Below are 12,182 nucleotides of genomic sequence, written 5' to 3' on the forward strand. Positions count from 1 at the left end.
ATATTGTCCTGTTGCCATGGAGATGGCCTTGGCTGCGTGAACACAAACTTACTGCACCGGAGAGTGGGAGAGGTGAAGGTGTGCCCGACAGTTTTGCTCGCAGGAAAAAATCTGGTCATTTTGGGAACAGGCCGACAATAATATTTGTCAAATTTGCTGGTGCCGCTCAGAGAGCATTAATGAGCCAATTTGGCAATCCATTTTTCAAGATGACACCAATGACTCCATGTTGTTTACTATTTGCACAAGGCATAGTCATTTCATAATACAACTCCAATTAAGTCAGTCGGCCATGTATAAAGATTTGAAATTAAAGCATATTCCACATATTTGCAAACAAACCTCTCTCTGCCCATTTTGTGAAGATCCTACATTAATAATTGGCATCTGATATGGAGTCAGGGTTGAGGAAGCGATGACACCAAGAAATGAGAGCAAGCTTTCCACACATACAAACGTTATCTGCTGTGAAGAGAATGTTCAATAATTCATACAAATAATATTTATCCCGATTCGTCGAAAATTGATCCATCATGAAGCCAAACATGAAGCTGGAGAATATCCTCGTGTTCAGTCATTCTTTGCTTAACCTCTCTTATATTAACCAGACTAAGACAACACCAAAGCAGACATATTGATTGACTGCATACTAAAAGTAGAGTCACCACTTTGAACATAGTTAGGGAGGTACCACAGCACAGATGGCAACGAAGGCCTGGAGCCTCGATTTTAAGTGCTGTGGTGGCTGCCCTAAATCACTTTGGGACTGCTGCTCTGGTGATTTTGCTGTGGGAAGCATATTGCCTCTTGGTAGATCGAAAGAGAACCCGATAGGGAGGTAACGGGGTGAAAAGAGGAAAGCAATAGTTCAATAATATTCAGATTTTTTTCGATTTTTTTATTAGTAATTCAACATATTCAGATAAATGACACCATCAATGCCAGCATCTTGTGTGACTTTTAAAATGTAATATACAACCAATAATATAATTGCCTGATAGACACATGATACAAAGTGCATAAAAGATGTCTAGTTTTCTTGAATATTCACAATGTGCGTCATACTATGACCGTGTCAGACTATAAAATGTACAAATGTGTGAATTTTGTCTTTTTTTTTATTTTTTTTAATCTCAATTACTTTGGCTACCGTTGGCTGTCAGTTAGCCCGCATTCACTTTCCAATGTTCTTTTTTGCTCTGTGAATGTGTCAAATTCCTTTTATTGCGTGGGATCGTGATTGACCCTCATATTCCTTGCTATGAATCCATCTCAGTGTATTCCTTGTGTCTTTCCTTTTTATTGTTGTTCCTGCATATGCTGTAGTCTGGCTGTATTGTGTTTACTTTGAAAGTGCTGCTCATTTTCTTTTAGCTGGTAATCCTCAAGGTCATTTTGTTTGGTCACTACATCTTGTTTGCCAGCGTTTCCTGAAGTTTCTGGGGGAAAAAAAAAAACAAGAGTCTTTTTAATTAATGATATTCTCCACTGGATGGATGACAGTTCAGACTATCTCCTAGTGCCTGTTTGCCTTTGCGCTGAAAAGATTGGCTTCAACCACTTCACTAGGCCATAACCATGAATCCCTCACTTGGGCTGGCCTTGCTATTCACCTTGCCATATCCATTAACGTTTTGGCGAGTGTTCAAGATGGAACACTTTTGTGCAGCTCTGAGAAAATAGGTTTTATCTTGTCTTTAAACTGGATATATAGGAAACTCCATGCAAATGCAGTTTTGTTTTCTCTCTCTTAGGGCCACATAACCATTTCAACAACATTGACAGCAGTTTTTCTGTGCTCGGAAAGGCATCATATTTGACTTTCTATTTGTTTAAAAGGCAAATGACGCATATGTGAAACAATAACTATCAAACAGATGGACAAATAAAAATATATTGTTTCATGCTCCATTTTTAGTTACATCTGACTGTCATAACATAGATAAAACTGCTGAAGACCTTTGCATGGTACGATCTGTTATGTAAATATGGTAGAAAAACAGGCCTTGTTCTCCTCATACATACAAATAATGACAACAAAAGTCAGTCTTTTGCTTCCTTTGGGTCTATTTGCAAGGCTCTGAAGAGTCATGCAGGCTGCCCTCTCTCTGACTTGCCGCCATTAACGGATGTAGAGATTGTGTGGCTTATTTTGATGATGTCCTGTCCGGTCACTTTGCAGCCATGGGAGAGTGCTCATTACTGGAGGAAATCCACCTGCTGTGTAGTGGATCGATTTGGAGGGGTCACATACTGTAAGTTTTGGGTTGTTTTTTGTGTTCATCTTCAAATTCAATGTACTCAACAAAATAGAAAAGCAGTATTTACAACACGATCTTTTTTGAGCCCTCAGTCAAATGGGCGGATCCCGGCTGCGATTTTGAAGTTGTCCAAGTTCCCTGGTAAAAATTTAAATCCAAAAGTGTCAGGAAATGTTCGAGTTCAAACCACATAGCTACGAAAGTTATTGACAGCGCTAGCTTCAAAGTATTCATGTTCATGTATGTTCCTTTTCTTTGGCTTTTTGTGGCAATGATTAGCCACGAGGAACAGCAATGGATGTGAGCAAATAAGAGAAAGTAAAAATCAAGAATTGCTTTTCAATTTATGTATTGTATGTATGTACAGAATTCAGATCACCAAACTAGTCGCTTCTCTACAAAAGGAGGCTCAACATACCCATCGTTCTTCCATAATTAATCATTACAGGTGTGTGAAAGCGAATCCCAGTGCTAAATCATGAATTGAAGGACAAACTAAACAAATCTTTTTTAATGGAACCATCAGCGGAATTTACGTCTACATGAGACTACTTCCACTAGCACCAAAAGCCCATCTAGCCAGCACTCAGTCACAGTGGTTAAAAAAAACTTTAGATATCAGGTTAAAAGCTCTCCGAGATGGCAAGAAGTTAGACCGGCAGGTTGAAATACCTCCTCAATTAAAAGGAGCTGTTTATTCTGTTTTCCAGCTCAAGGTAACCGCAACTGATGTCAACGGGTTGTGCTGAGATCAGATCAATTGTAATCGGCACCACAAATCGTCTGTGGAACTCAACTTGGTTGTATTGATTGATCATCCAAGAATATGTTTATATGCAGAAGCTCATTTCCCACAAGTACCCCTGCAAATGTTATCATACAGTCCATTACTGTTCTACTAAGTGGGCTACATTTTGTTAAGTCTGATAAGAGAGCAGCGGAATAATACAACGTACGACATTTGGAAAGTCGAGGTAATGGCGTGTCTTATCAAAACTGTCTACAAGATGCGGGGCTTTCTCAACCCAATAAATGTCTTGGCCTGCTTACACTGTCATTGTATGTGTGCTCAAATGATTGAACACAACATTGCAATGCTGTTGTTATGTACTATCACTAAAAACAACAGAACTGCTGAAATGTGTCAGAAACCGTGAAAACGATTAGCACATGCTCACTATTGATTTGGGGTGCAACGGTACACGGCAAAATATGAAACCGTTTGGTCTGCTCTGCAGGGGAAAATGCGCCCTAATATACCACGGAATTTCGGTACTCCATTTCATACGGATTTACAGGCCACCACGTATGCCTGTCCATACTATAACACTTAACCAATATTCCTAACCCCTAAATACAATTTTAAACTAGGGTTTGTAATAAGGTTTAAAACTAGGATTAAGGTTTCAAATTAAGGTTAGGCTTTCAAAGTAGGGTTAGTGTTAGATTTAGGGGCCAGGAGGTGGGGGTTAGGAATGTGGAGTATGGGTTAGGGTTTAAGGTTAAGGGATAGGGTCAGGGGCTAGTGGTTTGGGTTGGGTTGGGGTTTCAAATTAAAGTTGGGGCATGCACACGCACGTGAGCACAGACAACGTAGGAGTCACGATATTACTGCAACGCGATAGGTCCTTGATTATTATTAATGATAACAGCCTTATATGATATAGAAAAAAACGACAGGTACGTGACTGAGCATGCAATGTACTATCATGTAATTAATGTGATTGCTCTTTTTGCCAACTATTCATGATAGCCGGCCCAGTGCACCTAAGAAAAATGGAACAACTACAAATAATGAAAAAGTTTTGTAGTCCACTCTGTCACGTATAGGGTACTGACTTGATTAATGCCATCGGTTCTGTGGCCAGTTGAATTAATTATATAATTACAGTAATTCATTACAGTAAAATGAAAATGCCTTTTTTAGTAATGTCAGATATTTAAATGTGTTTCAAAAACCATCATCCATCCATTTTTAATTCAACTAATCTTCAGTAGGGTTACGGATGGTTCAGCTTGAGCTGAGATTCAAACCCGAACCTTTTCAGATGTGAGGCGTGTTATACACTATCCTACTGTGTTTGTGCACGTGTGTTTATAAACAAAGGGAAAGGAAAGGAATAAAGAATTTTGAACCAAAAAAGAATGGCTGGGAAAAAAATGAGTGAGAATGTTAGTGATGGTAAAATGAAACTTCAAGATGATTTATGAAGCAGTTGTGTTTATTCAGCTCACTAGATGTTTACCACATGGCTGAAAGCACACACTAGTTGCTATTTCTTAAACTAACAGTGCCCTCTATATGAGTCAAAAATATAACTGGTTCATGAATCACCCTTGACTACACAAATGTGTATGTTCTTGCCAGAGTTCATGGAAAGAAATTTTTTTCTTTCCATGAACAAAGTTTTTTTATCCTATCCTATCCTATCCTATACTATACTATACTAGAATTTGGCTTTGGGTGAGAGGCACGGACAAGGAGGAGAGGGAGGTTGGTGCTTTTTTTTTTTTTTTTTTTTTTTTTTGCGGGGGAGCAATGGCCATGAAAGACATACAAATTATTTGTGCCCTGCTCTTCTCATTTGCAGTCTATTGGCATGCTGCGTTATTGTGCTAGTATAATATGTACTGCTGGTTTGAAAAAGGTCAGGTCCAAACAGTTGTACAATGGGCTGACGTGTATTGTAGCAAAAAAAAAAACACGGCCTGTATGCTGAACTGTATGCTGGAAAGGTAGATATATTTTTTTGACAGGGACAGATGAATGATTATATATCCCGTACCGAAAACAATGGCTCGGCTAATATCATGGGACACAACTGTATCCCTTCGGCTATCGTGTCAGAGGTGCTTTGGGGATGTGAGGAGACGTAGCTCCTGCTAAACATCGGTCCACTCCCCACAGGAGCGAATGAAATCTGTGTGAGAGCTGCTATTGATGTATCTGCTGGGAATGCCGTGTGGTCCCCACAGGAAGAACAGAGTGGGTTCCTGCACGGAGGGCTGAGTGGTACCGCAGAGAAGTTCTGAATTCAGTGCTGAAAACAAAATAGACCGGAATGTGGAAGTTTTTTGTGCAATCATGCTCAAATAAAATAAATAAATACTAATAAAGAGTGATCAAAGCAACTCCTGCACTCACACTTGGTGGAGGTAGTAAACAAAAATAAATGTCAGGATAAAAAAAATGAAGATAGAGCTTGGTATGGCTTCAAGACAATCACACACCGTGATGAACGTGAGCAGACATGACGAGGTGATTATTTATCTGTTCTCAATGCCTGCTGCTCAGCTTCGTTTTCTGCCAGCGGGCTTATTCAGCACCAAGGACAGCTCCCTCGGTCGCAGTGGCTCTCTGGAGAGAGGCACATTTAGAGTCTCTTTCTCCCTTTGTGTTCCTCCCAGTTTCTTTTTCCTCTATAGCATGTACAAGTAGTGTCTCATTAGTGAGCCCACATTTAGTTATTCTTTCTTCGTCTTCCTTTCTATTGAAAATCTCAGAGGAATGTCAAATTTATAGACACATTGCCCTCTTTTTTTTTTTTGCTCTCTCTGTCTCTAAGCCCAATTTCCCCTCAGTTGCTCACCAGCACCGCTCCATTTAGAGGCAGTACCACAAGGGATCGCTATGGCCTTAACCTCCTATTCAATTAAGCTTTGCTTGGAACATACACACATACTTGCAAATACACACATTTGCAGTCAGACGGCACACGGAGATGTGACCTCAGAGAACTGGGCCCTTGTAGACACATCCAGAGACATGAAGAAACATCTGTAATGAATAACACACTGTTGGATGGCAGAAACAGCCAACCAATTACAGATAGTAAACCCCTGTGGTAAATTGGAGATAATATTTGCACAGATTTTTAATTTAAAACGTATCATCCCTCATGGGGCTAAGTATTTAGTTAAACTGCATTGACTTCAAACTTTTGGGCAATGCTTTTGAGAGCAAGGAAAGTGCTGAAAGTTAATGCGAGACATTATGTGTGTGGCTTAGAACAGTCAAAAAAAGTTGAAAGCTTGATTCACTTGATATAAGAATATTGTTATTGATGATGATATCTGTTGACTCTTGTTAAAAGTTTGACTTCATCGTTGCCCCTCTCGAGTGCAAAAGCTAGGACCAAGGTGGGGCCAAACATTCCAATGAGTTGCTTTGTATGTTTATCCTAAACACTGTAAAAACCTCATCATTTTGTCATCTAGGGTAAATTCACCAGGTAAAAATGGCGTTCATTATTTGAATGTTTTGTTAAAAACTGTCGATACATATTTACTGCAGTGAATGTTGTTTTAAAAATAAACCAGTACTTTTATTTAAATGTAACCTTTGTAATTTAAGATATAATCTGTTGTCCCTTGCTCAATTTTTTTCTGTTGCTTATGTTTATTTCCATATGTGCTCTTATTTACTGCTTTTGTTGTAATCCCTTTTGGTCCAATTGACTTTTCTTGTTTTGCACACGCTGTTGCGCTCCCATACATTGAATATATGCCTACTCTAATGACCGAGCTGCTGTAAGTAGAGAATACAATACCCGCGTGTGTGCGCTTGTGCGTGCATGTGTGAGTGTGTGTGTACCCCATTTTGTGTGTGTGTGTGTGTGTGTGTGTGTGTGTGTGTGTGTGTGTGTGTGTGTGTGTGTGTGTGTGTGTGTGTGTGTGTGTGTGTGTGTGTGTGTGTGTGTGTGTGTGTGTGTGTGTGTGTGTGTGTGTGTGTGTGTGTGTGTGCTCATACATGCAGAGTGACCTTTCCAAACGCTTCCCACTCTTGGTCTTTCAATCACCTGAGCAATATTTTGTTCACGGAACAAAATGAAAAAGGAAATTAGAAATGAAAATTAATTATCGTAGGCTTCTGTACAGATTATTAGACAGATGAGCTACAGCATGATCTTTATGTAATCAGATGGGCAGACAAACATACTGTATGCTCAGAGAGTAGCGCCTTCGTCTCGCTCAGACAAAAGGGCTTTGTTTAAACATGAGCAGATCCATTATCCAAGGCTATTCTAGTGCTTGATGTGCTTTCATAAATTGTTTTCAAAAATATATATTATCATAACTTTCTTTAGGGGTTTAAACACCCTCACTGCTGCTCTTTTAATCTTGTTTATTGATTTGCACATTCTGGCTGTGGCGGCTCTTCTCATCCATCCATCCATCCATCCATCAGGCAGCATTACAAAACTATTGGTGTTTCCCCAACGAGTGGTATATGATGAATCCATCAATAAATCAATCAACTAGGGCAGCAGCGACAACAAGATAGGCCCAGACTTCCTTCTCACAGACAAGATAGTACAGTAGTCAAAAAAGCCACTTGGGAAGAAGGTATACAGACACTGATCTTTAAAAATACCTCCACAAAAAAAAAAAAACAGCTGTGGATACCAGGTTGAAATTCTTGCATCCCTTTGGTGAACTCTCCTGTCGGAAACTTTGGAGATTTTGCCAAACAACTCCTGTATCATGAACCACAGTTATTTGCTATTTTCATTGCATCCATCATTAACATGACTTTTGCAGGCAACATACGTATCTATCAAAAGCATAAAATGAGAAAAAGCAGACGAGCATATCCCCATTGAAATCATTTAAATTGAGAATAAAAATGTATTCATGATGTACAGTATGTGGCACTGTTCTTGCGGAGTCTAGCGACATTCTGAGAGCATATTCAAATCCTCAGGTGTGATAAACAGAAACCATCTTATTTCAGTAGCCCTTCACGTTGACTTCATGGCAACAAACCGACACAAGATGTATGGTAAATTCCCAAAGGCTCCCAATTACAGGCACAGGTGTGTGGGCGCCCGTGATAAAGTCAATAAAACATATATAATTCTGCTCAGTGTAACGTTGCATCAATTTAATCCTGCAGATTGATTTTGAGTCTGCACGTCACGTCTAAGCTGACTCGGTTCTCTCAAATTACATGTCAGATGACATTAAGCACTGCATGGTGACAGACTGTGGAGTCAACCCCATGTTTTGACAGCTAATTAAATCCAGCTACAGGCTAGAAACGTTTTAATGCAGGTGAGTTGACTGTATTTCTTATTAAAGGGCGGTAGAGCTTGTTTTATTTATTCCAAGGTCACCGAGGGTTTCTGGGAATCTTCCTTGCTATGGAAACGCTGCCGCCACTCTGCATGCATTCCGAGCTTCTTGAGATAATTCATTTATGCCATAAGTACAATCTAGTTTATGGTGCCAGAACAAGCTCAGACTTTGGAACTCGCTACATACCAACTTGGACACACATCAGCACACACACACACTCACACCATTGGAAATTGTGTGTTTAGATAGGCCCCTCTTAAATAAAGTGGCATTAGACTGCTTGAATGCAGAACCTCTTTGACTTACAGTGGACAAGAGGAAATAGAAGGTGAATTGACTCGAGTCTGCTGCAGGTCTGGATATTATTTCTATAAATGTGTGTATGCATATATTCAAAGGCTTCTCTGCCTCATTGTGTACTGCATCATTCTCAAACCGAATCCTTTACAAGTGCAATTCACAATACTTGTTAGTCACATACACAATATACCAAAGCTAACCCATTCAAATGCATTTACCTAGAAATATTCAAATCGGCAATATGCATAGTCGCCGCACCAGCCTCACATTCTGTATATCACTATTTCCAATCCCAAGTCATTGTTAATACACTTTCTGCTATTGTACAGTGGTTCATCATTGGAGGGGGGGGGGGGGTTCGTTTTGTGTTATTTTTAAATGAGAGGTACCGTACAATCAAAGGGCAGCATGGTGTTGTTATCTGCAAAGAAAAAACACACACACACCATCTGAGAGTGTCAGAATGGATTTAGAACTATAAAAAATTGGATGTAAAATTTGGGGTTTCTTCCTGTCCTTCACGTACGGTGTATTGCAAGACATTAAAAGCTTTAATTAAACATGTTTGTCTGGTCTTCGAATTAAATATTGAGCCTCATTCACTTTCACCGCCATTCCACTTCTTTACCTACACTGCTTTCAAAACTGTATTGCTTCAGCAGACATTGGAAAGCGAGTACGCTTCGTTGATGGCATCAGCCAGAACTCAATAATGGAGTTGAGTCAAGGGCTCCTGTTTTAATTTCTCAATATGGCTGAAGGTCACCATAAGGGGGATGCATTTTATCATTGAGGAGACCAATGACAGTCAGAAAACAAACAGCTACAGCATAGTGGAGTTTGTGGTGTATGATACTGCATCATCCAGAGAAGGGACGGAAAACTTAAATGCTGCAGGGGGGTCATCATTTTTCATCCGTGCTACTGGGGGGGAGCACATAGAAGAACGTGCATCCAGATGTATGACAAACTTTCCACCTTGAATGAATGGACAAAATATGTGCATACATCTGCTTAATGTATTTAGTATATTTTCAATGCAGGTATAAAAGATACACTCTGGCAAAAACGAGTTTAAAGCAAACATGTTGTAGTTTCAAAGTGCAAGAACTCACATTGTCCATTTTTTTTTCTCCAAAAATCAATTTACTCAAAATGTTAGTATATTTGAGGTACTTTGTTTGATCTGCATATTATTACAAATCTAAAAAACAAATATCAAGCCACACTGATGTAGGACCATACCCTTCATATTTGGGATTTCTATTTACCATTCTTAAATAATTAAATCTATTTAGTGACTGTATATTATCAATTTTCAAATAACATTGCAGTACAGATTATCATAATTCTTTTTGGCTCTGAATGTGGAGACGTGATTCAGGTTGTGCTCAGTGCAGGGACAGATCTCTTGTGGGATGCAGGTCCACGGGGCATCCCATAATCCAGAAAAAATCCTACTTTATTTCCCTTCTCACTGTTAACAGAAAGCTGTGATATAGCACTATTTCCAAATACAAATGGATGAGTTTTACCATGTTGAATAAATTAAAATGTTCATTGCATCCTTTATTTTTTTTCGTCAGCGTCCCTTGTAAGAAAAACTTTGGGCAGGGGTGGCCACACTTTATGTAGACATGTCCATAATAATAACATTAAAAGGTTTGTTTCACATTTAGATTGAGCCAGAGTCTGGTACAAACTGTTTGAAAAATAAAGGCACTTAAAAAAAATGCTGCTACAGTACATTTATCAAAGTTCCAATGAGTTCCACATGTATCAGCCAGCAAAGAGTAAAGAACAATTGCTTTTTGGTTGAAGCCAGTTTGGAAAAGAGTGAATAGTGCTGTTCTTTGCTCTTCTTTCACACAACCAATGCTGCCTATGCAGCACCTGCCTGCTTTTGGCAGCGCAAAACGTGGACTAAAACAGCTCAGATGGATTTTCCACTGATAGACTGCATATTCTTGCAATTGAAAAAAAAATGAAGACATTTTTTTATAATGACTTAATAAGTAAACAACTGAAGGCTAACCTCCAAATGTCACAGAGATGGGGGGAAAAAAACACTTTGCATTTCTTATCTCGTCATTTAGCTTCCTTATCTTTTATATTTTACCTGTGCAAAGACACGGGAATAATTACAATTTAATTAATTTTCTACTGTGTGTGGACCCGTAGGGAGCAAAAATATATTCATATTCATGGCTATTAAAAATAAACCAACTGAGGATATGAAACACATTTTGCATTGCTCATTTCCTATTTGGATGAGTGATTAAGGAAGGAGATGTGTTTGGGGGAATTACAGAAAAAAATAAAAATCACGAGCAGATGAGAAAGCATAGGAGAAAAAAAATTAATCAGTCTTAAGAAGGAAAAGCAATCAACACTTCAAAAGGCAAAAATGCCAATTTCCCCATCTGTTATGAAACTAAAATAATATACATGATATTATTACTGTCTACTTTTTTCTTCTTAGAAAGCGGAGTTCCCTCACCCAAAAAATGAACCGTGTCATCTGTGTAATGTTCGGCAAGTGGAAAATGGATCAATCAATTGTTTATTCTGTTTAGTCGCTTTGAGCCTCCAACAGAACTACCTCGGTTCTTCCTCAGATGGAGTCCTTTGGGGCTGCGCCACTGCCACTTCCTTTAATGAAAAGGAAAAGCAGACACACGCTACAGAAATGTAAACAACATATTGGACAAACCATCCAAAATAATTGTGTTTTCTTCAGGGTTGACTTTAAGTAATAATAATGAAAGTTGGACTTCAGTTCCCACACAGTGATGTTGTGAATGGGATTGTGAATTGATTTGTGCATTGTGAACAATTTGCATCAGATTCAGGCTATATTGTCAGAAAAGATGAACAGCAGTGATGGTAGAGAAATGTCAGGAATGAGTTGGCGACCAAATGTAGCTTGAACCAGGAATTATTGACGGGAAAGAGAGTTGGAAGGGAGTCAGGTGGGGAAACGAAGACACAGACGGGACAGAGACTCACGGCCAGCAAACAGATAGACCAACCGACCGACATGACAAGGTTAAAATTCTGACCGTGAACTTCCAGACAGACCGAGAGAAACACAGACGACAAGAACAAGACCACTGGGCACAGCCAGGAATGGACACAACAGTAGAAAGCGACAAGAAGGAACACACGGGCAGGGTTTAAATACATGCAACAACGAGCAAGGAGGTGACAGACATTATGGTGATGAAGGGGTGTGGCTGAGGGTAATTGTCAGCCGAGCGCAATCTGGCACAGGCATGACAGAAAATGGATGGGTGGATGAATAATATCAGTAATATCTTAATAAATGCTGATTGACAATAACCCTAGTTGGGCTTTGAGGTCAGCAGACTTGTTCCAATTGTGAAGTTCAAAGCAAACATGGTGGAGTAGCATTGAGCTGCTATGCTGCACACAAACAAAATTGAAGTTAGCCATGAGTGTAAACACTTTTAAATCCAGTTTAAAAAAAAAAAAAAGTGTGTAGGGGGGGGGGGGGGCGGGGGGGAGTTCTTATACCATTAA

The 12,182-nt window shown here is 39.4% G+C and overlaps 1 long non-coding RNA gene across 2 annotated transcripts in view; it reads right to left on the reverse strand.

The window, feature by feature from the left end:
* Positions 1-1,025: 1,025 nt before the first annotated feature.
* LOC147060679 (uncharacterized) overlaps positions 1,026-12,182 on the reverse strand; it is a 64,382-nt gene continuing 53,225 nt past the window's right edge. For both annotated transcript variants that reach the window (XR_015065484.1, XR_015065483.1), the window contains one exon: positions 1,026-1,439. This is a non-coding gene — a long non-coding RNA (uncharacterized LOC147060679). The remainder of the gene's footprint in view (positions 1,440-12,182) is intronic.

The sequence above is a fragment of the Syngnathus leptorhynchus genome, chromosome 2 (assembly GCF_054491065.1).
Source record: "Syngnathus leptorhynchus isolate UIUO chromosome 2, UIUO_Slep, whole genome shotgun sequence".
Classification (NCBI taxonomy): Eukaryota; Metazoa; Chordata; class Actinopteri; order Syngnathiformes; family Syngnathidae; genus Syngnathus; species Syngnathus leptorhynchus.